Source organism: Cavia porcellus, unplaced genomic scaffold, assembly GCF_034190915.1.
Source record: "Cavia porcellus strain 051 isolate PalLab524CR breed Dunkin Hartley unplaced genomic scaffold, mCavPor4.1 scaffold_16, whole genome shotgun sequence".
NCBI classification, from domain to species: Eukaryota; Metazoa; Chordata; class Mammalia; order Rodentia; family Caviidae; genus Cavia; species Cavia porcellus.
Window position 1 is genome coordinate 7,611,959 of NW_026947499.1, and position 20,523 is coordinate 7,632,481.

General features: G+C 42.8%; 1 protein-coding gene across 18 annotated transcripts in view; it reads left to right on the forward strand.

The window, feature by feature from the left end:
- The first annotated feature begins 3,178 nt into the window (after positions 1-3,178).
- The window catches only part of Clip1 (CAP-Gly domain containing linker protein 1), a 127,478-nt gene continuing 110,133 nt past the window's right edge, over positions 3,179-20,523 (forward strand). For 15 of the 18 annotated variants that reach the window (XM_013144787.3, XM_063225566.1, XM_063225569.1 and 12 more), the window contains exon 1: positions 3,469-3,654. The gene's annotated coding sequence lies outside the window, so the exon portion shown is untranslated. Of the gene's footprint in view, positions 3,317-3,468; positions 3,655-4,062; positions 4,541-4,640; positions 4,670-20,523 lie in introns of those variants that run through there. The other 3 variants (XM_063225563.1, XM_063225562.1, XM_063225564.1) reach the window with 3 other exon arrangements.

The window sequence follows — 20,523 nt, forward strand, 5'->3', positions numbered from 1 at the left end:
CCTGTGTACAATCCCCAATACCAAAAAAGTGAGAAAGAAAACCATTTGGGGCCAGGGATTTAGCTCAGCAGCATAGACACCTGCCTGGCAAGTGTAAGGTTGTGAGTTCTATCCCTGGTACCGCCCAAGCCCCCCCCCAAACAAACAAATAAAACCATCTCTTCAAAGAACGAACATCAGCGTTGAGGATATAGCTCAGTAGCACAGTGCCTGAGCACCTACCTGGCAAGCATGAGGTCACAAATTCGATTGCAGGTGCAAACAAAACAAAACAAAATAACATCAGCCAGGTGTGGTGGTATACACTTGAAATTCCAGCACCCAGGAGGCTGAGGCAGGAGGACTGCTGCAAGTTCAAAACTAGCTTGAGTGACAAAGTGAGCTCAAAACCAGCCTGTACTGCATAGCGAGACCCTCTCTCTCTCTCTCTCTCTGTGTGTGTGTGTGTGAGAGAGAGAGAGAGAGAGAGGAGAGAGAGAGAGAGAGAGAGAGAGAGAGAGAGAGAGAGAAAACAACAAAAAACAAACCCCAACATCAGGGTTTCTTAGACACAAGTGTTCTTCAGTCCCACCCCTCCCCACTGTTAATCCCAAACCAGTACATTTTTGCATTATTCTCCTTTTGTTTTTTGAGACAGCGTCTTGCCATGCAGATCAGACTGGTCCTAAACTATGAGGCCAAGCTAGTCTTGAACTCACAGCAATCCTCCTGCCTCAGCCTTCCTAGTGGTGGTATTATAAGCATGTATCACCACACCTAACCTGTTTCTTGGTTTTCTACTTCACTTTCATCTTCCAAAGTTTAGGCAATTGAGCTATCCTCAAGCTTTTGCAACAGACCCGTAAAAGCAGTGAACCCATCCAAAAACAAAATGTGTTTATTTTGCAGTAGTGCTTAGCAATTTCTTTAGGCCTAACCCTGGCGTTGCTGTGGGACTGAGTTGTCACCATCCCGGTGGAAGCCCTGGGACTTTTATGGCTCTACCTTGATCACAATATGGAAGGGGGTGCTAAACACTCAGTAGTACAGATAAATGAGATTGGAATGCAGTTTTTCTTAGTGAAAACTAATGCCAATTAACACATAATGAACATACACACACACATATTTTTTTTTGAGACAGGGTCTCAGTACGTATAATTCAGTAGTTCAGATTGGGCTTGAACTCACTAAGTAGCCAGGCAACATGGCTATGGGGATTAAACTATGGACAATCATCCTGACTCAGCCTCCTCGGTGCTAGTAGTTGGGGCATGCACCACTCTCTTGGCTCACAATGATATATATATATATATATATATATATATATATATTTTTTTTTTTTTTTTTTTTTTTGTCTTTTCCATTTTTATTGGTACCAGGGATTGAACTCACGTCTGCCTGCTTGCAAGGCAGGCGCTTATGCCGCTGAGCTAAATCCCGAGCCCCTCACAATGATATTTTTAATACAGATATGGCCAGCGGAATGAGTAGAAGGAAAAACAGAAAAAGCAGAAAAGGTTATAACTCATTATTAGGAGGGGTCGCCAGACAGGGTTTGAGGCAGCTTCTACCAAGATAAAGCACTTGAACCCACCCTACTTGTAGGATAAAGTGCAAGTTTGCTGACTGGATAAAAATTTTCAGGACACCTTTCTGCAGAGGTATAAAAGTACTTATTAGGGAAAAAAAAATTTTTTTTTTCAGCCAGTCTTCAACTCACTATGTAGTTCAGGCTGGCCCTAACTTGCTGCCTGCTGAGATTACAGGTATAGGCCACCACACCCAGCTATTAGGGATAAATTTGAAAGTACACACTCAAAGAAATAGTGTGGGGGCCCTCAAGAGAGACAGGTACATTATTTCCTAGAACTGGGACACTTTTGCTTCTCTTGAGGGCCTGGTAACCCTAGGAAAAAGTGGCCCAGTCCCTCAAAAAGGATACTGGCCCATTTCATAAATATGAGCCTAGTTTTTTTTTTCCTCCCTGAAATGAATTATCTAAGCATTCTCTGAATTCTTTCAACTTGTTCCTTTATCTTAGGATCATGTTTCTGCTCTGTCAGGTAAGCCAATGTGAATTTACAGTATTCTGGAATTTTGGGTGTCATAGATCTAGAAATAGCCCAAGTTAATCAAAGGAATGTTGATGTGGATCACCCTGAATAACTTCGACTGGGTCTGGCAATTGTAGTCTTTTTTTTTAAGTCCAATTTTTAAGGCTCGGTGTGGAGGTAGACACCTGTGGTCTCAGCAAATGGGAAGCCGAAGCCGGTGGATTGCTTGTGTATAAGAAAGTTCAAGGCCAGCCTGACCTACAAAGTGAGACGCTATCTCAAAAACAAATCAACCAAAAAATAAAAAGTACAATTTCTAGGTATGATTTTCTTTGTCTCCTTTCAGTAGTTCATCCTATCGTCTTGGCCGCATTCTTTGGTATCTGTGACTATATCGCTTGTTTTTTAACAGGTGAAAAGAGCGATCTGAGGCGGGGGCCGACTGAGGTGTGTCTTTTTCAGATCACGAACACGGATCCCGGATACGAGGGAACATCATTACCACCTAACCGTGCCTGCACATCTGGGCGACGCTGAATGAGATCACAGAATACTGCGTCCTTTAAGACCCATGCCTCTGTCCAGGACTTCCTCCTCAGCGTGGGTTCCTCCTCTCTCAGTGCTGCTTGGGGTCGGACATCACGGGGCTTTCAATAGGGGTCAGCCGGGAAGGTCACGCTCTCGCTTCTCCCCTTGCACCGGGGAGGAGGAAGCCGCATCCGCCTTGAGCCTCGGGCTTCCGGGCAGGCGGCATGCAGTCCCCCGAACGCACAGCCCCTAGGGTTGCCGTGGGAGCGAAATGCAGGCCGACCCCGCCCCCTGGCTGGAGCAGGTTGCCGCCGTGTCCTCTCCAGTTCCTTTACAAAAGCTTTCCGCGGAGCTGGGGGCGGGGTGCGGGGTGAGGCGGCGGCGGCGGCGGCGGCGTGACAGAAACCTGGGCTTTGCTCCAAGTGGCGCAGCAGCCACTTACACGAATAAAAGGCTTTTCTCACCCCGGGTTCTCTCCTGAGGGTACTGACCCTCGGCGCTTTCCTGGAGAGCAGATGCGGTTCCCCCCGGCCCGGCCCGGCATGGGCAGTGCCTTCCAACTCGTTCTCGAGGACTTCTCGGCGGAGGCCGACACGCAGGGAGCCCCGAGAGGCCGACGGGTGTGACAGCCCGCATTCTGGGAACACTTGGCAGGAAACGGGGAGCCGGGTGGAGGGCTGATAGGCGCCCCTAGGTGCAGGCCTGTCAGTTTTCCCTCGCACCTCTGGTCTCCTTTCTCCGAGGCTCGCAAGGTACCGAGGGAGCGCTCAGGGCCGGGGTCGCCTCACCCGGGGCCGCGAAGGGCCGGCTGGGGAAAGGCTGTGACCGGCGGGAAGGGGGCGGGGCCTATAGGGGCGGGGCTTGCGGATAAGGGGCGGGGCTTTGGTCTGGGCGACGCGGGCGCGGGGCGCGGCGCGCGGGGAGGGGCCGCGAGGCGTCGTTTTGTAGAGGCGCGCGCCCGTCCGGCCCCGCGGCGGCTGCGGCGTGTCACACTCTGTCCGGCCTGGAGCCCACAAGTCGGGAGGTGGCGTCCGCGGCTGGCGCTCCTACTGTGCCGTGGGGCAGGTGGAGACGACCCGTGGTGTCTGAGGTGAGCGGGCGTGTGGTCTCCCCCTTCCCGACTGTGTCCCTTTCCCGCCTCCTGTCACCTTGCTGCCCGCTCGCGGTCGGGCCCGGCGTCCGGGAGGGCGTATCGAGCCCCGCGCGCCGGGCGGGCCCTGAGGGGACACACTGGCCGCCCGGGGTCCCCGGCCTGCGCGCCCGAGCCGTCCCTCAGCGCGCACCCGGGCCTTCCCGTCCTCCGCCGCCTCAAGATGGAGCGTGGAACTGTTCGCTCCGGCGCGCGCCCTCCCGCGACCCGTCCTCTCCTCCGCCGAGGGGCTCTGGGGGACCAGGTCCCCGACGAGTGGGGCCCCGGGCCAGACCTGTTGCCCGGTGCTCCGCCTCCCGCCCCCAAGCCTCCCTAGGGCCCCGCCGCCGGTGCCCGCGAGCTGGAATGAAGCGCGCCCGGCCCTGGCGGCCCTGGCCGCCCGGGCTCGGCCCGGCCCGATCGGCTCGGCTTTTGTTTTCCTCCCGAGCGGGGCTGTGATATTCTGAGAGGGTGGAAGGCGAGAGGGGACCAGGTCTCTGAAATCACCGCCGCCGGGTAACTCGAACCTGCTGCTGCGGCCGGGGATTGGCTCGGGAGACAGACGACACTTGTTCAGAGATTACTGGAAAAGCAGAGCCTTTTGATTTTCCTGAATTTGAATCTCCTGTGCTGCAGAAATCTGATTTTGATGGCGGGAGGCGAACTCAGAATCCGGCTGTCTCCACTGCGTGTGGCTTTTCCATCTGGCAGGAGCCGAGCACCATCCCCTCCTCCCTTCTCAGCCCCACCTCTTTGGTCTGAAGAAATTACACGTTAAGTCTCCATTCGGTGTAAATTCCCGTTTTTAGCAAAAACTTTGGCACCGATTACTGTTTTCCAAAAGGAGGTGGGGAAGATTCTGTAATTTTTTTTCAATGTGTGTGTTTGTGTTTGTGTTTGCGCGCGCGCGCGTGTGATTCAGCAGCATTGACTTCTTCCTCTTTTAGGTTAGGACTGGCTGGCTGGTTAGAGCGCTGTAAGTATCTTGCTGTACCTGCTACTGTTTTTATGGTCATCTTGGTTTTATTTATTTTATTTTATTTTGAAAGTATACAACAGAACAAGACAGAATAAAGCTAATTAAGATCGTACAGTGAAATTGGTACAGAACTTAACAGCAGGTTACCGGGATAACAGTAATAGGTATCACAGTAGATTTTGTTATCTTTATAATAGTTGTTCTTTCAATCACGTATATCAAATTGAGATGAAATATAGAACACTATAGAACTTATCAAAACAGAATATTGAATAGAGCAGTACCATTAATCAGAAAAGAGCAAAACAGTAACAAAAATACTTGCCTTCAAAAAGATGGTAGAAGAAAGTCCCCCTTATTTGCTATGGTCAGCCTCCCAGGAGACACTCAGATTTATGGTTTCATCTTGGTTTTATTTGTATTATTAGTACTATTACCGATAGTGTTCATGAGTCAGGAGAACAATGTTCGACTTCCCCATTTTATGGTAACCTTTTTGCATATGTTCTTCAGCCTTGGGGGCGTTTCCTCCCCTCTGGAAATAATAACAGTTAACATTTATTGAGGGCTTCTGTGGTCAGGCTCTGGGCAAGTCTCGCATCCTGCATTTTATCTCTTTGAATGACTCAAACCTTATAAGGGTGTTGTCATTATCCCTATTTTACAAAGAGGGCATAGAAAGGTCAAGTAATTTGAGAGCCACACAGCTAGTAAGTGATGTCGGCAGGGTTTATACTCAGATTTTCTGACTCCAGGTGCAGTTATTTCACCACTGTGGTGAAACTCTGGCAGGGAGCAAGGCCAGCCTTTTAGCAAAGTAAGTGGATAATAGCTTGGCCAACGGCTTGTGCCCAGATTTTGAGGTTCAGAGAAAGCAGGCAAGGAGTAAATAGGCTAAGGCTTCTCACCAGGCCTACTTCAAAACTAAAAACTGGAACTGGCTGGGACCTTGCATAGATCTCTGTCTGAAGATCAGAATTGTTTTCTTTCCTACTTTTTTCTTTTCAGATCAGGTCTTGCTGTGTAGTCCCCGGCTGGCCATGAACTTGCTGAGATCCTTCTACCTCAGCCTCCCTAGTGCTGGGATTACAGGCTGTGCCACCACCCTTGGCTTCTTCCTATTTTCATTGTTGCTTGGGCAGGTCATGAGCCAATCTGGTTTCAGTCCTCAAGGAGTTTAGAATTTGATGGTTTTTCTATTTATCTTTTTTTTTTCCTTTTTCTTGGCAGTACTTGTAATCAAACCCAGGGCCTTGCACTAAGATGCATCTCCAGCCCTTTTCTTCATCTTTTTTGTTGGTACATTTTAGGTATATATTGATGATAACATTCATTGAAGACAATTTGTGCTGGTACATATCTTGCTACTTCTTTTTCCCCATTCCCCTCCTCTCCCTTCAACCCCCATTCCCCTCATTTACAAAAGCTTTGTGTCGTCCTCCCCCCTCTTTTTTATATTCTTTTCTTCCTTCCCCCACCCCTTGTTTCCCTTCCCATTTGAACATTTTAACTTTTTTTTAAATTTTGAGATAAGGTCTTGTTATGTTGCCAGGGCTATCCTTGGGCTTGCTATCCTTTTCCTGGCGTATAACCTAATGTCTAACATTGAGTCTTTCACATCCTGTGTGACCCAAGGTGCCTGGGAAGGAATGCAGTAATGCTTGGCTCTAGTATTTGTTTTTCTTTTCTTTTCTTTGTCTTTTTCGTTTTTATCGGTACCAGAGGAAGGCGCTTATGCTGCTGAGCTAAACCCCCAGCCCCTGTTTTTATTTTCTTAATGGTGTTTGAGATGGAACCTCAGGGGCTCACATACGCAAATAGTTCGGCCACTGTACTACATCTCCTACCAGCCTCTTGCTTTTTTCTTTTTCTTCCTTTTTTTTTGGTACTAGGGATTGAACTCATGACTGCATGCTTGCAAGGCAGGTGCTTATGCCACTGAGCTAAATACCCAGCCCCTTGTTTTTCTTTTTTGGCTCTTGCTTTTTAAATGCTATCTGATCTGCTTGGTCCTCTTCATCCCATACAAAAGTGGTTATCTTTGAGTTTGTCACATGTTGGCTGATTATATTTACAGATGAATTTCTAGTCTTTTTTTTTTTTTTTTTTTTTTGGTACTAGGGACTCAACTCATGACCTTACGCTTGCCAGGCAGGTGCTTATGCCACTGAACTAAATCCCTGGCATCTTCTGAGAATCTCTATCAGTGATATGGAGAGTTGTGATTCATGTTAAGGGTCCCTCTGCAGAATTTTGCAGTCTTTTTTTTTTTCCTATTTTGTTTTGTTTTTTGAAACAGGGTCTCATTACAGACTGGACTTGAATTCCAGTTTGTGGCTCAGGCTAGCCTCAAACTTGTAGTGATCTCCTGCCTCAGCCTCCCAAGTAGGGGGATTATAGGCCTGCACCACTGTACCTAGCTTCTGCAGCTTTCATATACTCAATAAATAATTATTTGATAATTAAAACTATGAAGACCATAGAGCTTTTTTTATGGGGGTGTGTGGGTAGTTCTCTACCCCAGAGCCATGCTCACTCTAAGCTCATTTCTGCCTCTGAACCTCATTTTCAACCCTGCAAGATTATTTTTATAGAAGTCAAAGCTAGATTCAAAAACAAGATAGTGTAGTAACACAAGATGGTTTAATATTAGTAGTAAAAGAAAGCTTTATATTGTTAACTGAGGTGACTTTTAAAAAAAAATTTTTTTTTACTGGTACCAGGGGTTGAATTCATGACCACATGCTTACAAAGCAGGAGCTTATGCTGCTGAGCTAAATCCCTAGCCCTACTGAGGTGACTTTTTACCTCCTGTAAATTTCCACCACTCAAATACCTGTAACTTCTTTCTTCCTCGAGGTAGAAGGTCAAGTGTGTTTTTCTCTGATCAGAAGAGTAGATGGTGTTGTTTATTAGCCCTGGCCAGGCCACAGTTCTCTTTACCGTATAGTTAAAGTGTGATTACCCCACACTCCCATAGATTTTTTTTTTTTTTTTTTGTCTTTCCTTTTTACTGGTACCAGGAATTGAACTCATAACTGCCTGCTTGCAAGGCAGGTGCTTATGCCGCTGAGCTAAATCCCCAGCCCCCTATAGATATGTTTTGAACCATCTACTGTATTCCAGGTACCATTCAAGAGGCTGGTGACACAGCCATGAATAAAACAGACAAATACTTGTTCTCTTGGAACTCCCCTTTATCTATAAGCATACTAAGACAGTAAACATACTAAGTGGCTATATTGTATGTTAGAAAATAATGCATTACAAGGAGGGCTGGCTTTAGCCGAGCGGTTCCTTCGAGTCTGGCTTCCCAACCACCCGGATCCGGTGATTCGAGACCCGTGGGCGCTCTCCAGTCCTTTTTAAAAAAAAAAAAAAAGAAAAAAGAAATTAATACATGACAAGGAAAACAAGAAGTCAAGCAAAGAGGAAGATGAAGTTTTGGAGGACAAAGATTATAGTAATGGAAATCTACTGAAAATGTGACTTGTAAATAGACGCATAAAGCAAGTTGAGAAATGCTGCTCCCAGAGGAAAGAGCACACTTGGAAGAAGGAACAAGTTCAATGTCTTGGAGTAAAAAGCATGTAAGGAACAAAAAATTTAAGGCTTTATAGGCTATTGTCCTTAAAATATGTTTGTTAAACTATTGGAAAATAATAAAAGATGCAGAATAATTTTATACCACATCATTAATATTTAGATGATGAGAAAGAAGGGAGGGGCCACTGAGGCATAAGACTAGAAGAATTTTACTGAGTTGTCTAAAAGGCCACATAGCTAGTGATTATGGTTAGAAGTTGAACCCTGGTTTATGTTATTTTAAGCAATGCACAGAATACTTGTAGTAGTGTATCAAGTGTCTGACCTACGACCAGATCATGTTGTTTTTTTAAAAACCATTTTATTCATAGATAAAGGAAAAAAGAAGAAAGAAAAAAACCCAAAATTTTAAAGTACAGTGGTTAATAATGGTACATACATTGGGCATTGTCATGGGTTTTTTGTTTTGTTTTTTGAGACAGGGTCTTGCTATGTGTGTTCAGGTAGGTCCTAAACTCACTGAGTAGCCCAGACTGGCCTTGCACTCAAGAAATCCTCCTGCCTCAGTCTCCCAAGTGCTGGGATTACAGCCATGTACCACCATGCCTAGCCCATGTTCATTCTTTTTTTGGGAGGGAGTACTGGGGATCAGACTCATGACCTTGTGCTTGCCAGGCAGGCACTTACACCACTGAGCTAAATACCCAGCCCTCCATGTTCATTCTTGGTATTGAGTGTATGCTTTCCTGTTTGTGTGCATCTATTCAGGATCTTTGCATTTTGGGAGGCATTCTTGGGATATTTGCATGTATAGATTTCTCCCAGAATTGTGCTTCTGGCAGCAGTTGTCATTTTAGTCTTAAAAAAAAGTTCCATGGTTCAAACTGTATATTTGATGTAGACATTTATGTAAGTCTTTTGAGTATTAATTGGGAAGCAGTGTCAGTATTCTGGACATGAGTTTTTTATTTTTTCGGACATGAATGTTTTAGATAGTTGTTTAGGGAGGCCTTAAACTATTGTGGTTTTTTTTTTTTTTTTTTTCCTCCTGATATTGGGAATTGAACTCATGACTTCTTGCTTGCCAGGCAGGCAATTGCACTACTGAGCTAAAACTCTGGCCCTGGCCTTAAACTACTATGCATCTGTTTTTTTCAGATATTTTTCTTTCTTTTTTTTTTTGAGATAGGGTCTTGCTGTGTAGTTCAGGCATATGTTGAATTCATTATGTAGTCCAGGCTGGCCTTGAACTCATGGAAATCCCTCCTGCTGAGGTTATACGCATGTGCCACCATGCCTGGCTGCACTGAATACATATTTTTATATACATAGTATGTTTCCACATAGTAGAACTCAATTCATATGCTTTAAATAAGTATTTGAGGTATAGTGCGCTTTTAAAGGAAAACATATTGATTGGTTGAACTCTGAAAATTTCAGGGAACATTTTCATATTCCAGTCAAAGAAACAGAAGGAGACATTTTTTTTAGATTGGCAGAGTATACTTAACCAACCTTGAATTTGGCTTGGACATCTGGGTTAATATCCTGGCCCTGGCACCAAGTACCAAGGAATTTTGGCCACAATAGTAAAGAGCTTTTTTTTTTTTTTTTTTTTTTTAATCTCCATCTTGCACCTCCAGAAGGATAGATTTCACTAGCAGGAACTCGTGTGCCTCTGTTTTTCAATTGTCTGTTGTGATCCAGCAACAACATTTTTTTTTTTTTTTTTTTTTTTTGTCTTTTTCTTTTTTATTGGTACCAGGGATCGAACTCACGACTGCCTGCTTGCAAGGCAGGCGCTTATACCGCTGAGCTAAATCCCCAGCCCCGCAGCAACATTTTAACAAGTATCTTTTGCTCTAGCACCACAAAAATAAATAAGGCCCAGGGATTTAGCTCAGTAGCATGAGTGGTCATGAGTTCAATCCCTAGTACAAAAAAAAAAAAAAAAAAAAAAAATTTCTTTGCACAGTTTTACAGTTTTTGAATAGACCTATTACAAAACCCTTATTGAGAAACCTATTTAATATCTCAACCCCTTGGGAAATATATACTCTCATCTTCTCAGAAATCATAGTGAGACTAAGACAATTGTTTTGCTACCCTAATATTTTATATAAGCATAAGTTTATAGCTAATTATAGATAGTTCGATATTTGCATTTGCTTTCGTGTATCTAAGAATAGCTTGGTTTAGATTCCAGTTTAATTCTGCTTCTTTTTGTCTTTTTTTTTGTTGCCGGGCATTGAATTTATGACCTCATGTTTGCCAAGCAGGCACTTATGCCGCTGAGCTAAAGCCCTGGCCCTTGTTTTTGTTTTTGAGACAGGGTCTTGCTATGCAATTCAGGCTGGTCTTGAACTCATTGTGTAGCCCAGGATAGCCTCAAACTCACAGTGATCTTCCTGCTTCTGCTTCCTGAATGCTGAGATGTCAGATGTGTGCCACTATGCCTAATGGATTCTGCCTATTTTTGACACCAAATTGCAAAGTCCTTGATTTATTTCTCCAAAGTTAGGGGCCTGAAGATCCAAATGTTCAGGAAGTGCAGATCATCATGAATTTTAGTTCAGTCTATAAAGGGAATACTATTTTTTTTATACTCTTGATCCTATTAATGCTTTTACTCAACTAATGTCTTGAAATATTTGATGTATTTTCCCACTCTTAGGAAAAATAAGTGATACTAGGGATGCTTTTTCCAAAGGGGAAAACAATCTTTTAAGTGAGTTGTTTGGTCTCTGGCTGTTCTCTCTCAGTGATCTGTGATATAATGCCTTTGTGTTGGAGACATTCTGTTCTGACACCTTTGGCCAGGAAGGAACCGGTACAGGATTTTCCTTTCTGGGATGTGGGGTGAATAAGCTTCATAAACGGGAATTTTATTATAGCCTATGTGAAAGAAAACTTTAAAGTGTTCCTTGTACATGGATGACTAGAAGAAAGTATATGTTCCTATAGCACCCTGTCTGTAATTACTGTTGTAAGGAATGTGTAGCTTTTTAGGTTGTTAAACTGAGAATCTAATGTTAGAGTCAAATTTGGTTTTTATAAAATATTTTCTTGTGCTTGTTTCTTTTTTCTCATTTTTGGGGGGCTTAGATTTATTTGTATCAATTTTATAATTTTATATATTTTAAGAACATTTTGGTAACACATGTTCTCTTAAAATGTATGAAATTTTTTTTTTTTTTTGTACTGGGGATTAAACTCACAATCTTTTTACTAGGCAAGCGAAATATCTGAATTCTTAAACCCGAAAAACACGAATGCTTGCCAGGTATGGTTCTACATGTCTGTAATCCCAGGTACTCAGGAGGCTGAAGCAGGAGAATTGTAAATTAGAGGCCAGTCTAGGTAATTTAGTAAGACTGTCTCAAAAAGGGACCGTGAATGTGGCTCAGTGGTAGAGTGATTGCCTAGCACTCATGAAGTCCTAGGTTTTTGCGTTGACTAAGATCTCTGACATAAACCCCACCCTCAAAAAAAGTTCCTCAAGACCATCTCTGGCTGTTTACGAATTCTTTGTAAATTATAAAGCATACTCATATATGTAAACACAGAAAAAGCAAATTATCCATAATCCTATTTGCTTAGAATGTGGTGGCACACACTTCTAATCCCAGCACTCTAGAGGCTGAGGCAGGAGAATCAGCATAAATTTAAAGCAAGCTTGTATTACATAGTGAGATTGGTCTCAAAAAACCAAAAACAAGAACAAATGAACTCGAATACGGTATATCTTTCTAATCCTTTGTTGCTTTTTGTTTTACTAAAAATTGAACACAGAGCTTTTACACTGAGCCACATTCAGCCCTTTTCTACTTTTTTTCAGGCAGGGTCTCTGAGTTGCTGAATTCTAGGTTGGGCTTGCATTTATGATCCTCCTGCCTCAGCTTCCCAGGGTGTTGGGATTATAGGCATCCATCACCATATCTACTGTTTCCAGTCTTTTTTTGCTTTTTTTTTTTTTTTTTTTCATTTTCATTTTTATCGGTACCAGGGATTGAACTCACGACTGCACATTTGCAAGGCAGGTGAGCTAAATCCCCAGCCCCTGCTTTATACTTAAAAAGAAATGTTCATGTCTGGACCTGTGTTTGTGTTTTGTCTTTTTTTTTTTAAGCTGTAGATGAAGCCCAGGGCCTCATGGATGCTAGGCAAGCACTGCATCACTAAGCTGTACCCCTCAACCTATATTGTTTTTAAGTAATTAGGAGTGTAATGTTTTCACTAGCAGTACTCTTAGCAAGTTAGTGTGAGGAATCAGAAGACTAAGAAAGAAGTCCTGGCTTTGCCATGGCCTCTCTTCTGCCCTGTGAACTTGCTTTTGTTGCTGTTTTGAAACGGGTCTGCCAAGGACATAATTCAGCAGTGCAGTGCCTTCCTAGTAAGCACAAGGTCCTGAGTTTGATTCCTGGTATGCAAAAAAAAAAAAAATTGGGTCTCACTGTGTAGTTGAGACTGCCTTGAACTCTTGGGCATCCTTCTGTTCAGCCTCCCAAGTGCTGGACACCTGACTTGTCTGTCACATGTATTTTGGCATATGTGTCCTCTATGCACCTGTGGCTTGCTCTGTACAGTGGGGTGCTGTGCACCCTGCCCTGCTTGGCTGTGAGTTTAGCTGACCGATGAAGGGGTAATGGATGAGTTGGCCCTGACAAACCCGGTACCTTTTAAGGTGAGAAGGGTGATGGAGAGGCAGTCTGTGCTTTCAAACCTACCTGAGGCCAGGGGAGGGAAAGGTGGAGGAAGGCCAGCCCTATCTCTGGGAGCCGCTGGATTACTTGCGTTTGTTCTGTGCATGGTTATGTAAACTGGTAATAAAGCTTTTCAGATGAGCGTGCACACTGGAAGAACTGTCTTGAATAAAGGGATGGAATATAATTCAGTGGTTAAGTACTGGTGTAGCATGCACAATCCCCAGTAGCCCCCTTTGCCCACACCAATAAAGCCCTGCTAAATTCAGTAAATGTTAGAATTCTTTTTTTTTCTTCACTTGTAATTCCTTGTGTCTTCATCTCCTATTGTGAAGGGAAGTTAGGTTTAACTCCTCGGTTTTAATCTTTCACTTAAGTCAGAATTGGGCCAGGTGTGCAGCACAGCCTATAATTCCAGCACTCTGGGGGCTGAGGCAAGAGGATTGCAGTGAGTTTGAGGCCAGCCTGTACTACAGAGTCCCTTTCTCAAAAAAACAAAGATTCCCAAAGAATTGGAGGAAAACACTTTTCCCTGCAGGGGAAGAAACCTTTTATTCCTGCCATGTTTTAGATACTTAATTTGAGTAAGAGTGTCTTGTCATTATTGAAGGGCACATTTTTAATGAACAGTTGTCAGCAAAGAACTTGTAGCTTATAAAGTGTTACATATTCAGCATGGAAAAGCAACTTGTATTCCTCATGTTGGAACTTGTGCCTTCCAACTTTAGGGCCTTTTGTATGTTTGTCACCCCTGTTTCCCACAGTTTAAAGGTAAGACTTACTTTTCTAAGGTCTGATAGGACTTGCTGTGTGTGTGTCTGGGTGGTTTCCTAAGCAGGTGAAAACAACCTATTGTGCCAGACTGGGTGTGTCTAACTACTTCAGAGGCTACTTGGGAGGCTGAGGCAGGAAAATCACCAGTTTGCATTTTTTTAAAATTCTGTACCGGGGATTAAACTCATGATCACGCGCTCACCAGGCAGGCACTTACACTGCTGAACTAAATCCCCAGCTCCTGAAAATCACAAATTCAGCCTAATCCAGGCAGTTTAGATTCTGTCTCCGAAAAATAAATCTGGGCATGGTAGCACACATCTGTTACTCCAGCACTCTGGGAAGCTGAGGCAGAAAGATCTGAATTTCTAGCCAAGCCTGAGAAAGTGTGACCCTGTCTCAAAATTTAAGAAAAGGTGGGGAGGAGAGTAGCTTGGTACAAAACCCCAGAGTTCAAGCTCCAGTGTTGGAAAACAGCAATAAATATTGAAGTTGATTTTAAAACCCAGATGAAGCCAAATCCTAATAACAATTGACAACATCTAGGATGGTTGCTCAGAAAATCATGGATTAGTAAATGCATTTTTAATTTTTTTTTTCTGTTTAGTGAGTGCATTTTAGTAGACTGATCTCCTCTCTTGAATAGCCAGGTGACCTATAGTTTTGCAAAATGTGGTTACCTTTTCCACTTAATCTCAGGTCCTGCAGCAACTATTCATTTTTATTTTTTATTGGTACCGGGTATCGAACTCACAACTGCCTGCTTGCAAGGCAGGTGCTTATGCCGCTGAGCTAAATCCCCAGCCGCTATGCAGCAACTATTACATTTGCTCATTTGCAGAGTAGAAAGAAAGCTTTTATAGAGGAAAGAAAAGGAAAAAAACCCAATAAAGGAATGCTTGATTCTTTTGTGGGCTGCCTGTGTCCTTTTCTTGTTTAGAACAAACAGTTGGTGTGCTTTGGCTTTTAGTGTGGGCCTTTCCTGTCTGTTAAAGGGCAGGCAACAACTTGCCTTCCTTTGGGAAGACTGGAAAGAGAATCTAATTTTAATACATTTGAGAGGGACACTTTCATCTTGCCATTGTTTGTAACAGATCAGAAACTTTTTCTTTCTTCTTTGTTCCATTTTTCCTTTTTTCCTTTCTGTTTGCTTTATTGCTGGTGCTGGGGATTGAACCCAGGGCCTTCCACAGAACTATATCTCCAGCCTTTAAAAAAAAATTTTTTTTTGAAAAAAAAATTTTTATTTTGAGACAAGATCTTGCTAAGTTGTGTGGGGTGTGCTCAGACTTTTGCTGATCAGAAACCTTTGTCCATCAGTATGCTTGAGGGTCAGGAGTCTTTAATCAAGCTGGAGATTGAAGCCATAGGCCTACACTTCAGTAACTGACCTTGCCAAGTGCCTTCCATTTTAGAATCATTTTCCTTGGTGATAAAATGAGAAAGTTGAACTGGATTGCCAAAACCTCTTCTGATTCTAAAATTTTATGTTGTTATATTAATGTCCTTTTCACACATTAATATAATTAACTGCTTTCGATGTATTAAGTTCTTTTGGGAGGTACCAATAATTATATATATATATATATTTTTTTTTTTTTTTTTTTGGTACTGGGAATTGAACCCAGGATCTTTATGCTGAGCTGCATTCTTAGCTTTTTTGTGTGTTTTTGAGACGAGGTCTTACTAATTTGCTGAGTGGCTGTGCTAGAACTTGTGACCTCATGCCTAAGTCTCCCAAAGTGCTGGGATTATAGGTATATGCTACTTGCACGGCTTTTATCTCTTTTGGGATCTGTCTCTAAGGCAATGGTATATGTTAGAGTTGGTATATGTTACAGTTACAAAGTTGCAAGAATTTTATAGAACGTTGTGTAAATGAGCAGAATATATCAAATTAGTCAGATTTCCATGCTTTTTTTTTAAAAAAAAATTCTTTTGCAGATGGAAGAACTTTGGGAGGCTGCTTATTTTTGTATATATAAGTCATAGGAGTAGAATAAATCCTACTCTGACTGAGCTGTACAAGGATGTTCATTGCAGGCAGCTGCATCATAGCACAGCATTCCATCCTTAAAAAAACATTGTCTAATGTCCTAGCCCTCTGTCTGGGTTGGGCTTTAACTCTCCCTCCTTCTTTTTTTTTTCCCCTCCCTTCTTTTGGGAACAGCTTGTACTCTGTACATATACACTTCAGTGTATAAAACCATATACTTTCCAAGCACAACATAATTTTCAAAGTGTTATGCTTACTTCTGGTTTTTGATGGAAGGATATTGTAAAACTTCCTATTTGCCATCAGTGCCTTATGTATAATGTTCTTAAAACAACTCTTAATATTGACAGATTGATTTTATAAATTAAAATGTTTAGTAAATTAGATGTGGCAGTGCAAACTATAATTCCAATACGATACTCTGGGAGGTTGAGGCAGAAGGAATGCAAATACAAATTTAGCCTTGGCATTTTAGTGACTTATCAAAACCCATACCCCTTCCCCATTTAGATTTCTTTTTTTCTTTTATATTTCTTTATTGACTTATTTTATCATATTGAAACCTTAAAGTATTTTGCATAGCATATAAAATTACATAATTTAGTTCCATTGCTACTCTTAAAACTTCCTGTATAGTCTCATCTTCAATTACTCCTAATTTCAGATATCATTTTTAATGAATTTCAACTTCTGGTAATTGGCCAGCTTTCTTTCACACGTGTTTTAAAATGTATTGCTTTTCTCAGATACCCATTAGACAAATCTCCCTGTCCTTTGAGTCTCACCTTATATTTTTCTTTATTTACCTTTTTTTTTTTTTTTTAATTTTTTGTTTTTTTGAGATAGGGTCTTTCTTTGCAGTTTAGGCTGGCCTTGAGCTCACTTTGTAGCCCAAGCTGGTCGCGAACTTGCAACAGCCCGCCTGCCTCAGCCTCCCAAGTACTGGGATTCCACGGGTGCGCCACCATGCCTAGGCCTATTTACTTATTTTTTGAGACAAGGTCTCCAGAAGTAGTTCAGATTGGTTTTGAACTCACTATGTTGCCCAGGCTGGGATTACAGACATGGGTCATCACACCCTACGAGAAGGCGGGCAGGGACCTTAGCTCAGTGTAAAGGCCTTGGTTTCAGTCCTTAGAACTACAAAACAAACAACTAACTAACTGCATTGTTAGAGCTTTATCTTTTAGAAATTGGGCTGAGGATTTAGCTCAGCGGCATAAGCCCCTGCCTTACAAGCCTGTAGTCATGAGTTCAAACCCCAGTACTGCCCCACCCCCCAAAAAAGAAATTGAAAGTAAAACTCCCTTGTAACATCTTTTGAATTAAGAGCCAATTGATTTTCTGACCCTTACTGGGTTGTGTCCTTTAGTGTTTTAGTAGGCTTTTCACATTGGTTCTTTTAAACATTGACTACACTATCCACGTATCTTTTACTTTTTTGTACTTTATTCTTACTAGAGATAAGTAGGTTTTTGTTTTTTTTTTTTGCACTGGGAAGTGAACCCATGGTGTCTCAAGCTACATCCCCAGGCCTCTTGGTGGGAACAGTGCCTTACTAAATTGTCCAGACTGCCCTGAAAAGTGTGATCCTCCTGACTCAGCCTTTTAGTAATTTAGATTATTAGTTTATACTGCCATACCCAGCCAGCAGTTTGCTGTTTTAATCTGTTAATTGTAGCTGCTTAAGACTGGCCCTTTAGAAAAGTTATATATTGTGTATGAATACACACACTTATTGAGAAAAAGCAGTGACGTTAAATCTAGTGGTCCCAGTTCCTCAAGGTAGCAGAGGCTAAAGAGGACTCAGAATGTGGCTCCCTGGGGGCTGGGGTTTAGCTCAGTGGCATAAGCACCTACCTTGCAAGCAAGCGGTCGTGAGTTCCATCCCTGGTACTGATAAACATGAAAAAGACAAAAAAAAAAAAAAAAAAAAAAAGAATGTGGCCCCCTGGAGTCATGCTAACATGTTTTTGATGATGATCCAGAGAGATGACAGGAGTGGGGTCCATGGAGATGTCTTAGGATGTTTCATGTGGTTACATGGGCCTAGCGATGGCTGATGAAGTGTTGGTGGCTGAATAGTTGACAGTAGAGTGGGACAATGACAGACTTCATGACTGTTCTCAGTACCCTGCGCTGGGGAGGCTCCCTGATCACAGCTTCACAATTGCCTTCCCTTGTGAGGAAGATGGTGAGGACATGTTTTGGGAGTTAGTTCTGATATGCATATTGCCTCACCTGGCTCTGTGGAGTTGGTATAACAAGGAAATCTGATAAGGATGAAGTCATAGACATGGTGGAGATGTGGAAAGCTGAGTCCAAATCTGTACGCACAGCGCTATTTTCCTTGCTTCTCTCCCATGTCTCCTTTTCCATGTCTTGTTCTTTTCTCTTTTTGAGACAGGGTCTTGCTGTACAGTTCAGGTTGGCCTTGGGCTTACTTTGTAACCCAGACTGGTGTTGAACTCACAATGATCCTCCTGCATCAGCCTCTCAAGTGCTGGGATTACAGGTGTGCACCACCATGCTTGGCTCTTTTTCCATTTCTTTCCTTCTTTTTTTTAATTTTCTGGTATCGAGGATCAAATTAATGACCTCACACTTAACCAAGTAAGCACTTGAGCCACTGAACTAAATCCTCGGCCTTTTCCATTTCTTCTGTTTTGTTTTGTTTTTATCTTTTTTGAGACAGGGTTTCGCTATGCAGTTCTGGCTGGCCTCAAGCTCATTTTGTAGTCCAGGCTGGTCTTGCAGTGATCCTCCCACCTCAGCCTCCTAAGTGCTGGGATTACAGTCGTGAGCCACCACACTGGGCTCCTTTTCCATTTCTTTAACTGAGTTTGTCATTTTGTTGTCTTGCTTGTTTTCTTTCTTTTGTTCTTTACTGGGGATCAAAATCATGACCCAGTGCTTGCCAGGCAGGTATTTATGCAGCTAAACTAAATCCCCAGCCCCTTGTGCTGTATTTTAGTAACTTATGGTATTCTGTTAAGAACACCGTTATTTCCAGATGCCCTCAGATCATTCATCTTTCCATGTTTCCTGCACAAATCGGAGACATTACTTCACCCTTTTAGGAATATCCCTTAACAGGACCTAGCTCTGTGGGAGATGGTTCTGTTTTTCTCGACTTTGGAGCATAATTTTCTTTACTTTTGTATGCTTATTTCTGGTAGAGCTGAATGGGTTCTTCCTGAGTCTTGGGATGCTAGGTTAGTCATGGAGGGGTGAAGAAACAGAGAAGGCAGATTGCAGTTTCCCCTTTTACCCTAAGAGGCATCAGCCATGTTTCAGATTTTATCCTATAACTCTTAGGTCAGTTTCTAGAGCTGTAGTGCCAGTCTTACCATCTTCCTTAATTAACCTCACTAGTTTTTTTTATTTGTCTTTTTCATTTTTATCGGTACCAGGGATCGAACTCATGACCGCCTGCTTGCAAGGCAGGTACTTATGCCGCTGAGCTAAATTCCCAGCCCCCAGCCTCACTAGTTTTTACACTGATTTGAAACAGTGGCCTTTCTGTGGCCTATGCTCTCAATTGTTTTTTTTGAACCATCAATCAAACTCAAGACCTCACATTTGTCAGGCAGGTGGTGCTATGCCACTGAGCTCTTCACTGAGCTCTCACCCCAGCCCTCTCAATTGTTTCTTTGTGGCATCTACACTTCTTTTCTTTGTTTAAGGGGTGAGCTTCTGGGAGACCAAAGTTAATGATGACCTCTTTGGCTTTTGGTGGTATGAAGGATTGAACCCAGGTCTTTAGCACTTAGTTGTATCCTCAGCCCATTTAATTTTTAATTTTGAGACAGGGTCTTGCTAAGTTGCCCAAGTATCAGTCAAACTTTCAGTTACCCTGCTTCAGTTTCCCCTAGTGTTGGGGTTACAGGCCTACATCAGCACACCCAGCTCTGAGATGGCTTTAAGTTACCCAGCATCTGTTTGAATTGGCTGAGTGCTCTGGCCTTTTCCAGATACTTTGTCTTAGAGTAGATACTGCTCTCTCCAGTCCCTACTGTTTTACTTTCTGGGTCACTGGATTGTTGTTGGGGCAAACACTGATCAATCACAGATACTACTCTGTCATTTGGCCATTCTTTTTTTTTTTTTTTTTTTTTTTTTGGCTTTTTTCGTTTTTTTTACCGGTACCAGGGATCGAACTCACGACTGCCTGCATTTGAGGCAGGCGCTTATGCCACTGAGCTAAATCCCCAGCCCCATTTGGCCATTCTTTAGTATGCACAAGTAGTATTCTGATCTCCATTCAGAAGCCTAACAAGTTTCCAGATGCTATGCTGGAAGTTAGTAAAACAATTACAGTAAAACAGTTACGCTTTTTCTTTTCTGGATTATAACCAATAGACTTACTTCCTAAGTCCTATGCAGTGTGCTGGTGTTTGGGGAGTAGTGGGGATATAAAATAGTGGTATGACGTAAATACTTGACACAGCGGCTGCATCCTTCACCTTTTTACAGTTTTCCCCGGCAGCCCTGAAGCCTGTCTTTTCCACATATTCTTGCTCTGCATGGCTTCTTGCAAGCAGACTGGCGGCAAAAGCTCAGCAGGACGCTTCGCCCTGTAGAATAATGCACACCCTTTCCTTTGTACTTGAAATGCTGCCTCTTGCTATATTGACCTTAAATATGCCAACTACTAACTCTGGGGTTCCTTTCTTGCATTGTGAAACATGCTGAATTTTTCATCCATAACTCAGTCTCTGTCTTTGCTTTGAGTTCTGTGGGTGTGTTTTAGACTCAGTGCTGAGCTATTAGTTTTACTGGGCAGTGCCTTCTACTACCAGCAGTGATTCCTTAGGCGTTACACATCACCT